Here is a 19664-nt window from a genome sequence, read left to right on the forward strand (position 1 = left end):
GAGGCCATTGGCATATGCTTTAAGATCTTTGGTTGCTTTGGAAAGTTTCCTTATAAGCCATGTATTGTATTTCTAGCATTACTATTCATTACTACTCAACTTGATCAAGATCCTTCAATTCTGCATGATGATAATGGCGGCTTATGTGTGGTTGTGAAAGGGTTAACCTGTCTATTTTCGCATGGGGACACTTGTCATAGCCAGTGATGAATGTATAGAGAGATTGGGGACTCCTTAGTGACGTAAACATGTCTTGCCAGTACGTATAGTAGAATCGATTTCGCCAGGTTCGCGACTGGCAGCGAATTGGGTAGACGGGGAAAGCAATGAGAATTTGCTTGTTTCTATGCTCTCCGTGCATTTGGGCGTTCTTTGGATCCCCGGTTCCCAAAGGGTTACACAGGATTGCCTGCTCCCAATTGCGATGTAATTCCCAGCTCTCTGTTCTCAATCCCAGTATTGGCTGCTCGTGTCTGCGTCTCTCCCTAAATCCAGACTCTCGCACATGTGGTGGAGGTAGTTCCGCAAACACTGTTATTTTTTTTCGTGAAAGTGAATTTTAGAACGGAGACCCAAATCCTAAGAGCAAAAAGAAATCTTAAGACCTCAAATGAAAAGAAGGTGAGTGGAGCTCGCAGTGGCATCTGGAACAAAGCCATACGCTTTGGTTTTTTTTCCCTTGTATTTTCTCCCAGACAGAAGTCGGAATTAGAAGTATGGGGGCGTCCTCTACTGGCCGGCATATGTTACTGAATTCAGGGTTCCCTCTCTGGATGTTACTACCTCACATACGATTCATTTCACTATTTCACTTACAGTGACGTTCAACAACATGAAGAATTCCGTCCTTGGCTTTAGGCTGAAATCACACTTGCATGATTTGATGCATTTTTTTATTTATTTTTAAGCCAAAGCCAGAAATAGATACAAAAGATCCTCACTGGATCGTCTGCTGCAATGTTTTCCAACCAGTGCACCTCCAGCTGTTGTAAAATGACAACTACCAGCATGCTAATGGAAGTCATAGTTTTTAAACAGCTCTAGGCCCCCTGGTTGGGAAACACTGATCCACTGCATCAATACTGCCATTAAAGTGTTATTCCAGCCTTATTTCTTTCATTTATGGAAATTTAATTTTTTATTGACTTATCTATTTATTTTAAAAGATTAGTTACTAAAATTATTAACATTTCACGGCAGCTTTTTATTGCTAGGGTCAGCAGGGCGTTCTAGTTTGTTTTTTGAACATTGAAGGGGCACAACATTATTTGGGAGAAATGGTATATATGTAAAATGTTGCCCCCTGCAGGCAGGGTTAGGTACTTGACTCTTCATGCTATTTTATGGATGGTGCACTCTCCTGGAGGTCTGTCTGGCTTAAGTGCCTTGGTTTTTGAACAGAATAGTCTTCCACACTTGATATCTATGAAATGCAGCAAAGGGCGTCAGCCATTAATAAAGGAATGTGCTTGGCATAAGTGGGCACAGGGTGGGTAACCTGATCTATTCATAAGGATAGTTCTGGTTTTGTCAGACTTGTTTTTCCTAAAGCTTCTAACATACTGAACCTTTTGTTTCTCTCTCCGGCTCTGTTTTTACTATAAAACATCTGCACATCTTGTTGGCAGTGGCAAGAAGCATCGGGGTACTTCAGAAAACTCTTGGCCATTAATGTATTCAGTTCAACCCTGAGTAATATATGCTAAACATGATATACTGCCATTGCTCCATTCCTAATTTGGTACTTGGTTGATCATTTCTGATTTAGCAAAACTAAGTTTGTCATTTGGCACAACTCATTATGATGTCATATGTGATGTAGTTTTACATAGGACTTCATGTAAAGCCGCTGCAGTTATGTCTGTCATCTAATGCTAATGACTCGGTGACAAGCCGATGGATGGCAACAAATGGACAGATAGACGGACAGAGAGATGAAGAGATAGATAGAATGATTGAGAGATAGATAGTTAGATAGATAATAGATATGCGATAGAATGATGAGATAGATAGACAGTGAATAAATATGATATAGTTAGATAGATAGATGATAGTGAGATATGAGAGATTTATATATAAATAAATAGATATAAGATAGATAGACAGACAGATAGATAGATAGATATGAGATAGATAGATATTGGATAGATAGATAGATAATAGATATGAGAGAGTTATATATAAATAAATAAATAAATAGTTATAAGATAGATAGATAGATATGAGCTAGATAGATAGATATGATATAGTTAGATAGATAGATAGATAGATAGATAGATAGATGATAGACAGATATGAGAGATAGATAGATAGATATGAGATATATATATATATATATATATATATATATATATATATATATAGATAGACATGGGTTTGATGGTAGAATGAATGATGGATAGATAGACATAGACAGACAGATAGATAGATAGATAGGGGTTTGGTGTTAGAATGGATGATGGATAGATATGGAATGGATGGTAGGATGGATGATATATGGATCTATAGATAGATAGGAGGATTATGGTTCTGTTATTGATCCCTATTCTGAGAAGGTTTCCTCTAGATTTTTCTGATAGCCGGTAACTGATGCTGAGAGATGGAGCCTATACTTGTGCTGTTCCGGGTGTGATGCATTGAAGGTTGATGTGACGCAGAAGCTCTGCTGGTGTCTTGTTACTGTGGAGATCGCTCTATTTTGCATCCTCTCATCTCCATTGTTAGCTCTGTACAACAGGTCGCCACTTTCACAAAGTTTGGAGCTGTACAGTAGCTGATAATTGTATAAAGCACCATGGTATAAGGCACTCGTACCTTACACAGTCTCACAGCCACTTGTTAAAACGTAACCTTTAAAGGAATGTAAACCATGCAAGTTACAATAACTGGAATTCCAGATTTAATGTTATTATCCTGGTGACTTGTTACATAAAGCGGCTTCCAATTCTGATTAATATTAATAATTGAGGTTTTCCTCTTGCCCAGTGTTTCCTGCTTGGTAGATCTTTGACCTTTTTGTGTGTCATTTCTGACTCATAGATGTCTCTCTAAGCTTATTGTGTTCCTCCAGATAGATTAGTATATTCATTTTGTATTCAGTATGGGGAATTGATCAGTGCTTTGCACAAGACTCAAAATTAGCATACATTTTTTTTCTGCAGAGAACTTTTTTGTTGTTTTGTGCACAAAAAATTAGAGTGTTGTGCAAAAACGGGCAACTTTTTATGCATGTTGTTACATTCTCCTTAAATCTATGTCCACTGGTGTGCCTACAGTATATGTGGGTGCTCTGGTCTCTGTGGGAACCCAAAGGCTCCTTTGTTACATAAAAGGACACCAGTATTATAAATTGTACACAGTAGATAGAGGCTCTATTACAAATTTGTATTGGAGCCCAGGAGCTTTATGTTACACCTGTTTCCATGGACCCTATTTCCTTTAGATACAATAGTCACAAAACCATCAACAGTTGGCCAGACCTATCCTTTCATAGCTACACTTCAACCTCTCATAGCTAGTTCTTCACAACCATTGGTTATTACTGTATGATTGTATTGATACCTACTACAGCCACAATCCTATTAAGGCATACCAAACTCAGCCATCTTTAAGGAAGGTATATTGACGATATCCTCTATTTCAAGAGTGTGGGATGCAGATGTCAAACAATATGAGCTGGGTCCTAATTCATAATCTAGGAGGCTATAGTCATTTTCATTCATTCCCTATGCCTTAGGGTATGTGAACACGGGTATAATCCATGCCACTGTGCAGCACTGTGCTGCAGCTCTTTTTTGCTTTTCTCCCCACTCATGCTAGAAATTGGTTGAGTCTGAGTGTTCAGATCCCAACATGTCAGAAGTTTTTTTTAAAGTGACAGGTACCCTTTAACATTAGTTGTTTACTTGTATTTGTTGAAGCTCATAATCTTCTTGGCTTCCATCGCTTTGGAACCGGCATTGATGTCTATGGTGCTGTGTCATACCTATATGATGCCTGCAAGCACATTCCAACCCACACTTTCCTTGCATGTCTCAATGGCCTATGGCAAGAGGAAAAGTCCTCCAAGACCATTCATAAAACCCACAAAACAGATGGTGTTCAGTTTCCTACATGATAATGGTTACTAGCCAAGATTTCTGTTTTTTTCATAAATCCATTTACAACTGGATCAATTGAAGCTGGATGTTTTTGTCCTCAGCACTTTATAAATAAGAGCCCACATTATGATTAGTTTGCAGCTTTTAGATTGTAGCCACAAGCAGGATCAATAGCTATGACTTATTTAGTTTTCTAGTAACTGAGGTCTGATGTATGCGGACAAGTCTTGATGTTTTCATTTGGAAAAGTTGTGAGCTAGACCCAATAGCAGGCAGCTTTCCTGCTTGTACATGCACACGTAGTTATATTCCTTGGCAATGAGAACTTAGACACGAGTCAACGAAGGACCGGGGGAGGATGGCGGTGGGATGAGTAATTTTGGCTGTTCAAAATAAGAATTCTATATAATGTTAGAACGTGTGAAAGTCAAAGTATAGCTTGTTTTAATTATGGAATTGTGTAAAAAAAAGTGTTAAATGTAGAAAGAAATCAAATACAAATTGGTTTTAATGCAAAGGCATAATTGGTTCTGACGCAATAGGCAGACCTCTCAAGGTCAGCGTTTCCCTTAACTAGTTCAATGCCACAACTAATAATTGCTTTTGTGGGAATATAAGAGAAATTTTTTTTTGCATTTAGCACATTCTTTAAAATGTAGATATGGAGTTAAAGGGGTACTCCAACGTAGAACTTTTTTGAATCATCATCCTCAGGCTACAGGCATATAAAACAACAACCTGGATTTACCTGCCAATGCTCGATTGGTGCCCCGGTATTGCCGCTCCAGTCCTCAGGTGCCATCTTCTTACTGGTTTCTGGTGGTCAATGCATCACACTGATGATCAGCTAATCCCCAGCCGCAAAGATGTCCCACCTCGGAGAGGGATAGGATAATCTGAAGTGTGACGAATTGAGCCTGAGTGTGCAATTTGACACATTGAAAACCAGCAACCAGGAAAAAGACTGCATCGGAGTACTGGATCAGCGATTTCCAGGGCACCGTGAAAACAGCAATGGATAATTCCAGGTTGTTTTATATGCTGGCAGCCCAGGGATGAAAGTTCATAAAAGTTCTATGCTGGAGTACCACTTTAAGTGTCCAATGCTAAAATATTCTTGTTATTACATATACTATGGAATCATTATAAACCCCCTTTGTGTTGTACTAAACACTAGTTCAGGCTAACAAAAAACTGTGAAAATAAAGTTAATACCCCCCCCCCCCCCCCAAAAAAAAAAAAAATGTCCCTTGTTGCCCTGCACCTCCTTTTCCTCCTCCTGACATTACAATGGAATGAACAGGTAGACTGGGCCGATATATGAATAGTCTGACAATTACTGTGACATTTGTTGACATGACTTCCACTAATAACCACTAGTGTCATCTTGAGGTGAAAAAGGTGACAGCATATCTAAAGTTAGTGTCAGTTTTTGAGCCCCTAATGGCTTGCTCACAGTCAACTAGACATTTTCCCTACAGTGGCCACTACAGGACAAATGTAGTATTACATGGTGCCAGTTTATTGGGATGTCATTTTTAGGTGCAACAGTTTGAGTTGTGTTAAATTCAGTTTTAACACAATAGTTCCAAACTGTATGGACAAAAATGTAAACAATAAAAATTCATCTGCCTATATCCACCATAAGGAGGAGCTTAGAAGCTTACAACTCACTGTTTTATTATTGAGATCAAGAATTACTGAGTTTATACATTGTATAAAAATGAAATGTAAGGGTACTAAATGCTCTTGAATTTTTATTTATTTTTATAGCTTAAATATAATTAACAATACATTGCAGAATTACAGGAAATGATAAGGAAGCAAAAATCTGAACCTAATACTATGATTATAGGAGCTTTCTCTCTGGGAGAGAAATCCCTGTGTGCCTGCAGCTGAGTCTCCTATGTAAGTGGGTATATCCTCCTAATGATGGAATTACTAACTTAACTCTTTCATATAATTCTAATGACTACTTAGTTTTCTCCATTGTTGCAACTGACTCATCTGGCTGTGTAATTCTGAAACAAGCACTCTGGGTAAAATCAAACTGTGAGCTGGTTCCTGAAGAGGGGCTTTGAAAAAGAAATCCTGCAGAGCCCTCTATGAATATAATGTGTAACTCCTTCAGCAGCCACGCTGATCTGGAGGAACATGCTTTGCATACAGACAAACCATGCTCTGCAACCGAATGCTACCCTGTGATGTCTTTACATTCTAAACAATGAATTCATTTTTTTATAAAATCTTAACTCTACCTAAAAATGTGAATATTTTAGTTAATTCCCAAAGCGCTTTTACGCTCACATGGGTCTAAAAAGCTGATACGCAGGGACTCCAAACTCCATGCAGATAATGCCCTAGACCCAGGACCCTGGTGCTGCAATACAACAGTGATAACCACTCCATTTTGCTATCCATAGAATTATGGCTAACAGTGATCTTTCTTTTGTGAGTGATAAATCAGTGGCTCTGAAGGGTTAAAGTGCATCTGTTAATTCAACTTTAGTTATTAAATTGGTGACACAGTCTAGTAGAGGATAAACCAGCATATGCACTGCATACCTTTATTTGTAGATTTTGTTGTTTTACTCCAGTAAAAAAATCACAGTGTCATTGGGTATCACAGCGTATGCGTGGCGAGTCACCAAGTGAGTCTCAACTTTTAGACTGACCGCGCATGCGTTATAATATCCATTGGCAGCGCATTTACTGGAATAAAACAAAGCTTCGAACAAGGATATGCCTTGCATACGTTAGTTAACCAAATAACACAGTGTTTCCAGTTTAACAACTATAGATGAATTGACAATTGCACTTTAAACTTAATAGTTGATAATATTTTCCGAAGAGCATAAAATGGAGACCAATATCGCCAGCCACACTACTTTCTATATCTTAACTTTCTAATCAAATTTTTCTATATTTTTCTATTTCATCAGAGCAGGGCTCTAGCTAAAGGGGTGCAAAGGCATCAGTTGCACCAATGGCTCATGATAGGTTAGCGGCCCTGTTGCAGATTTTCCACTAATATTCAAGAGCTATAAGTTTCAACTTAGGGGGGCATTTTCTTTAAAGTTGCCATTGGTTCAAGTAGATTTGAAGCCCATTACCTTCAGCTGGGTTTTGTTCATCGGATTCTAATGATTTTGGTAAGGAGAACAGAAGAAACTCTTTATTACCCAGACCATAGAGCCACAACAAAAAGTGGCTTCAACTCTGGTCGCTTGTTATTATGGGTATTAGCAGTTGATTATTGGGGTGTTTAGCAGCAGGGTTCTCAGCTGCATTATGAAAGAAGGGATGCTCAGTTGACGTAGAACACTTGTGCTCTGTCGTCTGTTTCCATTACTAGAAATTACCACTTCTCCAACCCTTCACAACAAATGTCTCCTGGGCCTTACCTAACCAAGTGTTGTGTAGAAAAAATAAATCCCTCATGAGCCTTTCTTCAATAGACACATATAGTTAGTGTACTTAGTGACCAATGTCAAGGAAAATCCTGATGACGCTAGTAACACCAGGTCACTGGAAGCTGGGATTTCACAACCATTACCATTACTAAATCCCTAAGGGTCACATCTTATTTTAACAGGGAATAAAGGAAAAAAGTTGGCAATACAAAGCTGGATCTTCTACTGGCGCCCCCAGAGATGTGATTTGTTGTGTCAACGACTTTCAACTTAAGGAGGCCATGGCAAAGGCCCGCAATCTGAAGGACTTTAACTTTGATGGCGCTCATATCCAAACTGTTTCAAGACTTCTCCTGGATTACCTTGCAGAAAAGGCAAATGCTTCAACCCCTCCTGGCTGTTCTATGGTGCCATCAGGTTCCATAAAGATGGAACTGTCTCTCCCCCCCCCCCCCTCCTGTGTCCTTTCTTCCCTGCTATTTTCTTTCTAGGCCTTCTGGTGGTGACTTTGTGTTGAACTGGTCCTGTCAGGTGTTTTCTGGCAGTCTGCGGTTTCCTTGTGGGCATTGGTGAGTGTTCCCAATCATTGGCGTTTTATCTTTTTTCTTCTACACCATGGTCAAGTGCGTATTTCTGAATGTTAAGGGCCTCAACTCCCCCCCCCCCCTCCAAGTGGCACCTTTTGAAGTGGGAATTGTTAACGCTGCGAGATGATATAATATACCTTCAGAAAATTCACTTTGATCTGGCTGACTCTTTTCAATTCCTTCATTACCTTTATCACCAGGTTTTTCCACCTCATCAGGTCAGAAGATGGCAGGTGTGACGACCTTCGTCTCCCGCTCTTGCCCTCTCCAGGTCTCTTCTTCATATGTCGACCCTATGGGACCTTTTGATATTGTTGAGTTGAGGGTTCACTAGGGGGAAAACCCCTCTTTCTTTGCAATGTCTATGCCCCTAATTCATCTCAAATCCCCTTTCTGCGTAGGGTACTAGCTAGGATGCATAAATATCTTCCCCCAACCCGACTCCTTGGGAGGGACTTCAATCTAGTTTTTTCGCCCTGTATGGATCGCCACTCTCTCATCTCTAGCCCTCCTACTCAATTGCGTCTTGCTTAAATTTTTCGTTGTATTGTTTTCTCCTCTTCTCTATACGATCTTTGGCGGATCAATCATCCCACGGATCAGTCACATAAGTTACATTTGCATATTGACAACTTTTTTAATAATCTCCCTATGGTCCGCATGCTCTTGACTGCTTCTCTGGAACCCATCTATTGGTCAGACCATAGTCCGATCTTACTTTCCTTTTCCCCTTTTACCTCTACTCCAAGACTTTGCCACTGGGGTCTCAATGATTCTTTGCTTAAATCTTCGCCCTCCCTGCACTTCATCCAGGCTTACATTCCTGAACATTTTGCCCTTAATGAGGGTTCGGTTGCCTCCCAGGCTGTGCGGTGGGAAGCTCACAAATCTGTGGTTTGGGGACATTGCATTGCTTTGGGTTACCTTTTGAAGAAGGATGCTCCCGGGAGCTTCGGGCAGAGATTGCTCGGCTTGAGTCTTTATTACTGTCCTCCACCACTGTTTCGGTGCTGAGGCGTCTGGTTGAGGCATGGTCTGGACTTCGTGACTTGCCGCTTCTTAAGATTGAACGCCAGCTGCTCTATGCTAATTAGTAATTTTATAAAAAAGGCAATAAGGCTCACACTATATTGGCCAGGCAATTGTGGGACAATACGGCTGCTCAGACCCCCTCTGCTTTGAAAGTCCCTTCCGGTACACTCCATTATCATCCGGATTATATCTCTTGTCTTTTCTCGGCCTATTACTCTAAACTGTACTCTCTTCCCTCCCAGCTTCCGTCCGACCCGGGGGAGCGGGCAGCGGTTCTGGACTCTTTTCTCTCCCAGTGCCATCTGCCGACTCTTACTGCAGCGGATCATGCTGCCTTGAATGCTCCTATTACTCTGGAGGAGTTGTCAGAGGTTCTTATGTCTTTGCCTGCTGGTCGCTCCCCCGGTCCGGATGGCTTTACTTACTTGTACTATAAGAATTATTCTTCTATTCTTCTTCCTTGGCTTGTCCCTCTCTTTAATTCTTTTATGGATGGGGAGGGGGTTCCGAAGTCCTTCTTGCACTCCTTACTCACCTTGATACCAAAGCTGGGTAAGGACCCTCACAGTTGCTCTAGTTATAGACCCATTGCTCTTCTTAATTTTGAATTAAAGCTGTTTTCTAAGGTTTTTGCTTCTCGCCTTTCTTGTTTCCTCTCCTTGATTGTGCACAAGGATCATGTAGGCTTTATCCCTTTTCGCCAGGGAGGTGACGATACTAGACAAATAGTGGGTCTTATTGACTTGATCAATCGGCGGTCTAAGCAAGCTCTCATACTTAGTTTAGATGCCAAAGATGCCTTTGATAGGCTGGACTGCCCGTTTCTTTTTGCTACTTTACAGAAATTTGGTATCGCGGGTAGTTTTCTTACTGCACTTTGGGGCCTTTACTTTTCTCCTACTGCTTGTCTTAAACTCCCCCATGCTTCTTCTCTGGTTTTTCCATTGTATAATGGCACTAGGCAGGGATGTCCGTTGTCCCCCCCTGACTTTTGCCTTATGTATAGAACCACTTGCTGCCATGATCCGGGGGGACCCGGACGTCTCTGGGGTCGCTTTGCATAATAGGGAGTTTAAAATTTGCCTATTTGCGGATGATATTCTCCTCACTCTCACTTGTCCTTTGCTTTCCCTCCCTAATCTTTATAGGATCCTCTACTCTTATGGCTTAGTATCTGGGTATAAGGTTAACCTCTCTAAGACTGAGGCATTCTTGCTGAACCTTTCTCCAGTGCTCTCTACTTTCTTTTGTGCTAACTACACTTTTAGGTGTTCCTCTTTAGCAATAAAATACCTTGAGGTGCTTCTTACTCCTTGCTGTTACTTGCTTTACTCCACTAACTTTCTCCCCCTTTTCCGAGAGCTGGAGACCCTTATGAAGAAGTGGCAATCCCAATATATCTATTTTTTTGGACACATAGCTGCGGTCAAAATGACTATTCTCCATAAATTGCTGTACTTTTTCGAGACCCTTCCTGTTCGTGTTCCTCTGTCTACCCTCCATTCTTTCCAATCGCCATGTTCCACTTTATCTGGGATGCAAAACGCCATCGTCTCCTGATGTCAGTCATGATGGCTAGTTGATCCATGGGGGTTTGGGGGTCCCTGACATATCTAAGTATCACTGGGCTGCCCACCTACGTCATCATGCAGCATGGTCTTCATTTCATGTTTACAGTAGATGGATGAACTGGAGAAATTACGGTTGGCTCCTATTAATCTGAATACTCTTCTTTGGTGGGCCTCTTCTCCCTTTGCTTTTTTGGGCCCCCTCTTGGCTTCCATGTCTTTTTCTCGCTATGCCTGAATCCTGTTTTTAAAATTTTTTGGTCTTGCCCGCTTATTGTAGACTACTGACGGATGGTGCAACATATGACTGGTGATGTATTGGGGGTGATGACCCCCTTGGATCCTTTGATTTATCTTCTCCACCTTTCCCACAGGGCGCTGTTCAAGTGTCCCCTTAACTCCTTAAGGATGTAGGGCGTACCTGTACGCCCTACGCCCAGTCCCGGTGTTTAAAACGGGGTCACCCTGGGCTAACAGCTGTCAACCCTTCAGACGCGGCGATCAAAGTTGACCGCCGCATCTGAAAACAAAAGTAAACGTTTTCCAGCAGCTCAGGCGAGCTGATCGGGACATCGCGATAAAATCGCAATGTTCCGATCAGCTGGGATGCATGCGGAGGTCTCCTTACCTGTCTCCACAGCGTCCGATCGTCGATTGATTGCTCCAAGTCTGAGCTACAGGCTTGAGCAATCGAGCCCCTATCTGACTGATCCGTGCAAAGCTATGGCTTTGCAGGGATCAGCATAGGAGATCAGTGTGTGCAGTGCTATAGGTCCCTATGGGAGCTATAGCACTGCAAAAAAAAAAAGTGAAAAAAAAAAGTTAACAAAGGTCATTTAACCTCTTCCCTAATAAAAGTTTGAATCACCCCCCTTTTCCCATAAAAAAAAAAAACTGTGTAAATAAAAATAAACATGTGGTATCGCCGCGTGCGAAAATGTCCGAACTATAAAAAATATATCGTTAATTAATTTGCACGGTCAATGGCGTGCGCACAAAAAAATTCCAAAGTCCAAAATAGTGTATATTTGGTCACTTTTTATATCATGAAAAAAGGAATGTAAAGCGATCAAAAAGTCCGATCAATACAAAAATGGTACCGATGAAAACTTCAGAACACGGCGCAAAAAATTAGTTCTCATACCGGCCCATATGTGGAAAAATAAAAAAGTTATAGGGGTTAGAAGATGAGAATTTTTAACATATAAATTTTCCTGCATGTAGTTAGGATTTTTTTCCGAAGTACGACAATATCCAACCTATATAAGTAGGGTATCATTTTAACCGTATGAACCTACAGAATAAAGATAAGGTGTTATTTTTACCGAAAAATCCACTGCAACTTGGAGCATGGGCGGAGCTGAGTGCTGTCACCGTTGCTGTTTGCTAGCAGCAGGATCCAGCAGAGAACAGCAGCGGTGACGTCAAAGCTCCGCCCATGCCGATGCTGTACCAACAGGTTAGTGCAGGTAAAAAAAGATTTCCTTTAATTTGCAGATCAGGGGGGCTGACTGTAATGACTCCTATAAGAATGATGCAGTTCCCATCAAGTGAATAGGGCTTTGTTGCAGTACCTACCTGCTGTTACGCCTAGCGCTCCGGGTCCCCGCTCCTCCCCGGAGCGCTCACGGCGTCTTTCTCCCTGCAGCGCTCCGGTCGGTCCCGCTGACCGGGAGCGCCGCACTGTCATGGCCGTTGGGGATGCGATTCGCACAGCGGGACGCGCCCGCTCGCGAATCGCATCCCAGGTCACTTACCCGTCCCGGTCCCCTGCTGTCATGTGCTGGCGCGCGCGGCTCCGCTCTCTAGGGCGCGCGCGCGCCAGCTCTCTGAGACTTAAAGGGCCAGTGCACCAATGATTGGTGCCTGGCCCAATTAGCTTAATTGGCTCCCACCTGTTCCCTGGCTATATCTAGTCTCCTCCCTTGCACTCCCTTGCCGGATCTTGTTGCCTTGTGCCAGTGAAAGCGTTTAGTGTTGTCCAAAGCCTGTGTACCTGAACTTCTGCTACCCATCCTGACTACGAACCTTGCCGCCTGCCCCCGACCTTCTGCTACGTCTGACCTTGCCTCTGCCTAGTCCTTCTGTCCCACGCCTTCTCAGCAGTCAGCGAGGTAGAGCCGTTGCTAGTGGATACGACCTGGTTGCTACTGCCGCAGCAAGACCATCCCGCTTTGCGGCGGGCTCTGGTGAAAACCAGTAGCCTCTTAGAACCGGTCCACTAGCACGGTCCACGCCAATCCCTCGCTGACACAGAGGATCCACTACCTGGAAGCCGAATCGTGACAGTAGATCCGGCCATGGATCCCGCTGAGGTGCCGCTGCCAAGTCTCGCTGACCTTACCACGGTGGTCGCTCAGCAATCGCAGCAAATTGCCCAACAAGGACAGCAGCTGTCGCAGTTGACCGCCACGTTACAGCAACTTCTGCCTCTGCTACAGCAGCAACCATCTCCTCCGCCAGCTCCTGCACCTCCTCCGCAGCGAGTGGCCGCTCCTAGCCTCCGCTTGTCCCTGCCGGACAAATTTGATGGGGACTCCAGACTCTGCCGTGGATTTTTGTCTCAGTGTTCCCTGCATATGGAGATGATGTCGGACTTGTTTCCTTCAGAACGGTCTAAGGTGGCGTTCGTAGTGAGCCTTCTTTCAGGAAAGGCCTTGTCTTGGGCCACACCGCTCTGGGACCGCAATGATCCTGCCACAGCCACAGTCCAGGCCTTCTTCACTGAACTCCGGAGTGTCTTCGAGGAGCCTGCCCGAGCTTCTTCTGCCGAGACTGCCCTGTTGAACCTGGTCCAGGGTAATTCTTCCGTTGGCGAGTATGCCGTACAATTCCGTACTCTTGCTTCAGAATTATCCTGGAATAACGAGGCTCTCTGCGCGACCTTTAAAAAAGGCCTATCCAGTCGCATCAAGGATGTGCTGGCCGCACGAGAGATTCCTGCCAATCTGCAAGAACTCATCCATCTAGCTACCCGCATTGACATGCGTTTTTCTGAGCGACACCAAGAGCTCCGCCAGGAAAAAGACTTAGATCTCTGGGCACCTCTCCCACAGTATCCGTTGCAATCTACGCCTGGGCCTCCCGCCGAGGAGGCCATGCAAGTGGATAAGTCTCGCCTGACCCAGGAAGAGAGGAATCGCCGCAGGGAAGAAAATCTCTGTCTTTACTGTGCCAGTACCGAGCATTTCTTGGTGGATTGCCCTATCCGTCCTCCACGCCTGGGAAACGCACGCACGCACCCAGCTCACGTGGGTGTGGCGTCTCTTGGTTCCAAGTCTGCTTCTCCACGTCTCACGGTACCCGTGCGGATTTCTTCTTCAGCCAGCTCCTCCCTCTCAGCCGTGGCCTGCTTGGACTCCGGTGCCTCAGGAAATTTTATTTTGGAGTCGTTTGTTAATAAATTCAGCATCCCGGTGACCCGTCTCGTCAAGCCGCTCTACATTTCCGCGGTCAACGGAGCCAGATTGGACTGCACCGTGCGTTACCGCACAGAGCCCCTCCTCATGTCTATTGGACCCCACCTTGAGAGGATTGAATTCTTCATTCTCCCCAACTGTACCTCTGAGGTTCTCATCGGTCTGCCTTGGCTCCGGCTTCATTCCCCCACCATTGATTGGACCACCGGGGAGATCAGGAACTGGGACTCTGCCTGCCACAGGAAGTGCCTCTCCCCCCCTCCCAGTCCCGTCAGGCAAGCCTCTGTGCCACCCCATGGCCCCCGTCCTGGTGTCACACTGCCCCGTGCCAGGCCTCGCCCTCTGCCCTCCCTCCCCATTCCCACTCCTGCTGTACTGCCTGCCGTTGAGGAAACCCTCCATTCTTTCCCGGTGTCCTCATCCCAGGGGAGGCAGTTACTGGACAAAGAGAAGGGGAGACCTAAGGGGGGGGGTACTGTTACGCCTAGCGCTCCGGGTCCCCGCTCCTCCCCGGAGCGCTCACGGCGTCTTTCTCCCTGCAGCGCTCCGGTCGGTCCCGCTGACCGGGAGCGCCGCACTGTCATGGCCGTTGGGGATGCGATTCGCACAGCGGGACGCGCCCGCTCGCGAATCGCATCCCAGGTCACTTACCCGTCCCGGTCCCCTGCTGTCATGTGCTGGCGCGCGCGGCTCCGCTCTCTAGGGCGCGCGCGCGCCAGCTCTCTGAGACTTAAAGGGCCAGTGCACCAATGATTGGTGCCTGGCCCAATTAGCTTAATTGGCTCCCACCTGTTCCCTGGCTATATCTAGTCTCCTCCCTTGCACTCCCTTGCCGGATCTTGTTGCCTTGTGCCAGTGAAAGCGTTTAGTGTTGTCCAAAGCCTGTGTACCTGAACTTCTGCTACCCATCCTGACTACGAACCTTGCCGCCTGCCCCCGACCTTCTGCTACGTCTGACCTTGCCTCTGCCTAGTCCTTCTGTCCCACGCCTTCTCAGCAGTCAGCGAGGTAGAGCCGTTGCTAGTGGATACGACCTGGTTGCTACTGCCGCAGCAAGACCATCCCGCTTTGCGGCGGGCTCTGGTGAAAACCAGTAGCCTCTTAGAACCGGTCCACTAGCACGGTCCACGCCAATCCCTCGCTGACACAGAGGATCCACTACCTGGAAGCCGAATCGTGACACCTGCACAACACCAGGACAGGAGTGGGGCTGGCTGTGCATGGATCTTGATCTCCCGAACTGCACCCAAATCTCCCTGTGTACAGAGCACAGGGTCTACACGTCGCCTCATGCATTCACTATGGGAGCGCTGGAGATAGCCATGTGCTGTACTCATTTATTTTCAGCACTCCTATAAAGAATGCATGGAGGGGCGTGTTGAGATTCAGGTGCTATTCCGGAGATTGCAGGGGTCCCAGTGGTCAGATCTCCCCCAGGATGAGACATTTATCCCCTAACCTTTGGATAGGGTATATGTCTGAAAACGCTGGAGTATAGTAGGACATGCACAATCAGTAGGACAGGGGTCGCTTATGCCCTTATGTGAATTAAGCAATGTGTGAGCATGTGTGCTGCCACTCCATTCACTTCCTATGGCACTGGTGGAGATAGCCAAGCAATCTTGGCACTCCCATTGCAAGCAAAAGGAGCAGCTGCATGAATGCTCAACTGATGATCTATTTACACAGAAAGAAAATGGACCCTTGTTTTTGTGATCAGTAAGGTTCCAGTGGTCAGACCCCACTGATCAGTAAATTTATCATCTTTGGTACTGGATCAGTGGGGAGCAAACCACTGGAACCCCACAGATTCTAGCAATCGGTAGAGGTCCTAATACCCCATTGATCATATCATGATGGCATATCCTAACATTTTAAATGTTTCCTACTTGGAGCATTGCAGTTAAAATAGGACTCCACCAACAATGGGGCTCTTGGAAAGTTTAGTGTAACTTTAATAAAATCTAAACTTCAATAAAACATTCTTTTTAAGAGTTCAGTGTCAACTAAATGCTTGAATTACTGTCACTGTATCACGGCAGATTTCCATATTAGATGGTTAATGATATTCTTATGGCTCATCCATGTAGGTATCAAACAAGCAGTACCTCCTAGCAACTGACAATTAGCTGCCAACTCTCCGGCCGGCACAATAATAGTAACATCTTGTAGAGTGCATTTTGTTACAGAGCCAGCGCTCCTACTGAGACGCTGTCAGAATTCTTCATTGCACTTTCCTATAAATGAACGCGTCCTGCCACACTTCATTCACACATGTGACAGCATTAATTGCAATTATCCATTTGACCCTTGCAGAGAATCTCCTGCTGGCCTTACATACTTTTGTTGGAACCATTGTTGGTTCTATAACTTGTACTGTATAGGCAGACATTACATTATGAACCTGTGCAATGAAATTATTCAAATACGAGGTTTTTTTTGTTGTTGTTTTTTTTTAAACCAGGGTTTGTTACACATAATGAATGTTTGACGCTTCCATGGCAACAGCATTCTGGTCCGTGTGTCAAATTAAAGTGTAATCTAGGCATCTCTAATTGATACAGCTGTCATGAGATAAGCCATGTAGTAGCGCCAGAAGAACGGATGGAGACCACACTAATACATTTCATGCTCTAGTGGCAGCTGAGATAATCTACAAGTTAGATATTTGTGCCAGGATAATTTTCTCCTTATTAGAGAAAAATTCCAGGCAAGGTAAATATTTCAATGAAAATTCTTTACCCCCCTCTAACGTATTGACCATATTGGTTTGCTATGTTTTTTTAAGAATGTCTTGTACTAAATTGGGTTCTGTGTCATCTATCGATGTAGATTTCTCTTGGGGGGATTTAGAACTTGGCCATATATTATGTTTGATTCATTACAATGATCTGTGGACTGTTCCTGATGACGTATTGAGGGAATCCGAAGCCACTTAAATTCCACCTTGAGATTCCATCTTTCCAAAGAATGGGAATGCCTGTAGGTATTTGGTGTCTGGATAATGTATCCAATGCTGGATGGAAGTCACAGTTTGTTTAGTTTTCTATAGACTAAATTAGAATGTTGTCCTGAATAAGAACTGTTAGTAAGTGTTCATGTTCATACTTACCATAGTGAATGGAAACAATGAGAGTTTATCTTGCTGTATGCCCAAGAACAGGGAATTGGAGCCCCTCTTTCTCAGTAGTGATAAAGGTCACCTATATGTTAGTAAGGTCACAAACATCACAACAAAACGCCTTTAATGTTGCAGAAAACCCTTCTGGCTAAACTAATATGCTGTTGTTATGCCTTGTACATAGCCCGAGGCCATGACACAGGGATCTTCTCTTTGGTGATATTTGAATCCCTGTGTTGTACAGCGCCCCCTAAGGCCCTGCTCTAAGCATAACACAGTGTATTTGTTTTGCTTGGTGTGTTTTCAAAGAAAGCTGCTATAGAAAATGATTTACTAAACTATAAAATGGTAGTAAAAACAGAGATTGACACCGTATGTAAAACTAACCAGCCACAGCAGCATGCACGAATGGATTAGAATCTTGCAAAGCAGAGGGAGGAAGTGGCTATGTAGTATTTACTAGTCAAAATCGGACATCTCGGACCTTGCGAACTTATGGAAAAAAATTGAGGCTTACATGCATATAGCTGTATATGAGACATTGAACTGGTTTAAGCTGTGAATGATCTGTCTGGCATTATTTCAGCTTATCATCCGGACACCCTCTCAGCAGAAAAGCAAGGACAGATTGTTGGATGGCTAGTTCTGAGCCTGTTGTGAGTGTGTTGGATGGGCTGCTTTTGGTATGCCCCCCTAAGCATGGGCTACCCAAATCCAGACCCTTATATCAGACCCCAGATCAGACAAAAAGCTCTACTTGTTCCAGGCTTCTTGTCTTCAAGCCCCTGCATACTGCTGATTCTTATCTTCAGGCTCCTGACTACAGCCACCATGAGGAAATCATATGCAGCTACTTAGCACCAGGATATATTGCAATTGTACATATTGTTTTGTATGTTCAATTCACACAGCATCCTGATACTTTCCAGTTTGCAGTTGGGCCTTGTCACAACTACAAGGGCTATGACCCTAGAAGTCACACCACTGTTATTGCAGTTCAGTCATGTCCACCCAAAAAGGGCAGAAATACAATACCAGACACAACCAATACAAAAGAGTGGTACTATTTGAAGACAAAACAAACACATAAATAAATAACCTTTATTTCTATTTCCATTTAAAACATTATAGGGTTAAAATAGCTATGCAGCCAAGCTGCAATTCGCAAACATAGGATAGAAGAAACTTCCAGTGATTGACCTAAAATATTCAGAAGGTTGACTCAATGCATGTTAAATGTGGGCCTGCCTGCAGTTCATGAATTTACAGGACCCAGGGACCTGAACCTTTCGTTACTCAATCCAACCAACATACCCCTAGCACTATATAAATGAATGACTTGTAGACAATGTGAAACTCTTTTCACAAAACCACCAGGATGTCAATTACAATCAAGCTCGGTTCAACAATCCTACAGCATCTGTATCACATAACACAAGCACTGTTCTAGCAGAGGTACCAGATAACATGCTGTAAATAATTCAGAGCCTGGTTTGGACAAACAAAACATGAACCTCTCTATTTTAATTTTATTTCCAAGGTGAAGTGGGGATTTGCACCTTCCAGACCTGCTGCTGATAGTCTAGGACTTTATTTAAAGAGAAGTATTTTTGCAGATATTATTTATGCGATCGATCCTCATTCCGTAACTATTTTATACATTACTCGGACAAGGCAGGAAATGTTTATTAATAATGCATTCTCTCCTATGATTAGTTAGTCTGTGTTCACATCACGTTTCAACATTACATTCAGTTATGTGCCCGGAGAGTTTTGAGCTCAAATGGTTGACATATCCATAAGGACCCACCGACCCAACTTTTGCAATGTGTCAGAGAATAATGCATGGCATGTCTTTTTTCCCTGTATGAAATAGCATAGTAGACTTAAAAAGTATACTTTGTGGGACCCTAATGGCATGAAGCCTATATGTAATACATACAATTGCATAGTGGTGATGTCTTAGATCATAGACCGATGTCAGAGGTATAAGTCAGGAAATATTCACAAAATTTACCTCAGACAGAAGGATATGACACTATGTACTCAGAGCCTTATGGGTACATAATAATGTTACTAAATAACCCACACACCTTCAATAGTCATTCAGTGGGTTAAGATCATTGGTAACTACACCAGTCCCAAAGATTGCTGATGGACCATTTCCTCGTTGCCGGTGGACCGATGATCACTGATAAGACTGTCACTGATCAGCCATTTAGTCCATTCCCACTCAATGTAATCTTTATAAGGGAGTTTCACTTTAGTTATATTCTTACAAATCAGAGCCATATGGATTTTAATGCACCTCAACCCATCAAGGTTTAAGGCAAAACTTATATAGCTCCTCTACATCACTGTGCCAGCAGTATTGATTTAAGAGATGTCTTACCAAATAGGTCCAACATAGTACTTGATGTTGGG

At 43.7% G+C, this 19664-nt stretch overlaps 1 protein-coding gene across 4 annotated transcripts in view; it reads left to right on the top strand.

Annotated features, from left to right (window-relative positions):
- BDNF (brain derived neurotrophic factor) overlaps nucleotides 1-19664 on the top strand; it is an 85096-nt gene that overhangs the window by 37308 nt on the left and 28124 nt on the right. The window lies entirely within an intron of this gene.

Source organism: Hyla sarda, chromosome 6 (assembly GCF_029499605.1).
Source record: "Hyla sarda isolate aHylSar1 chromosome 6, aHylSar1.hap1, whole genome shotgun sequence".
In the NCBI taxonomy this organism is placed as follows: Eukaryota; Metazoa; Chordata; class Amphibia; order Anura; family Hylidae; genus Hyla; species Hyla sarda.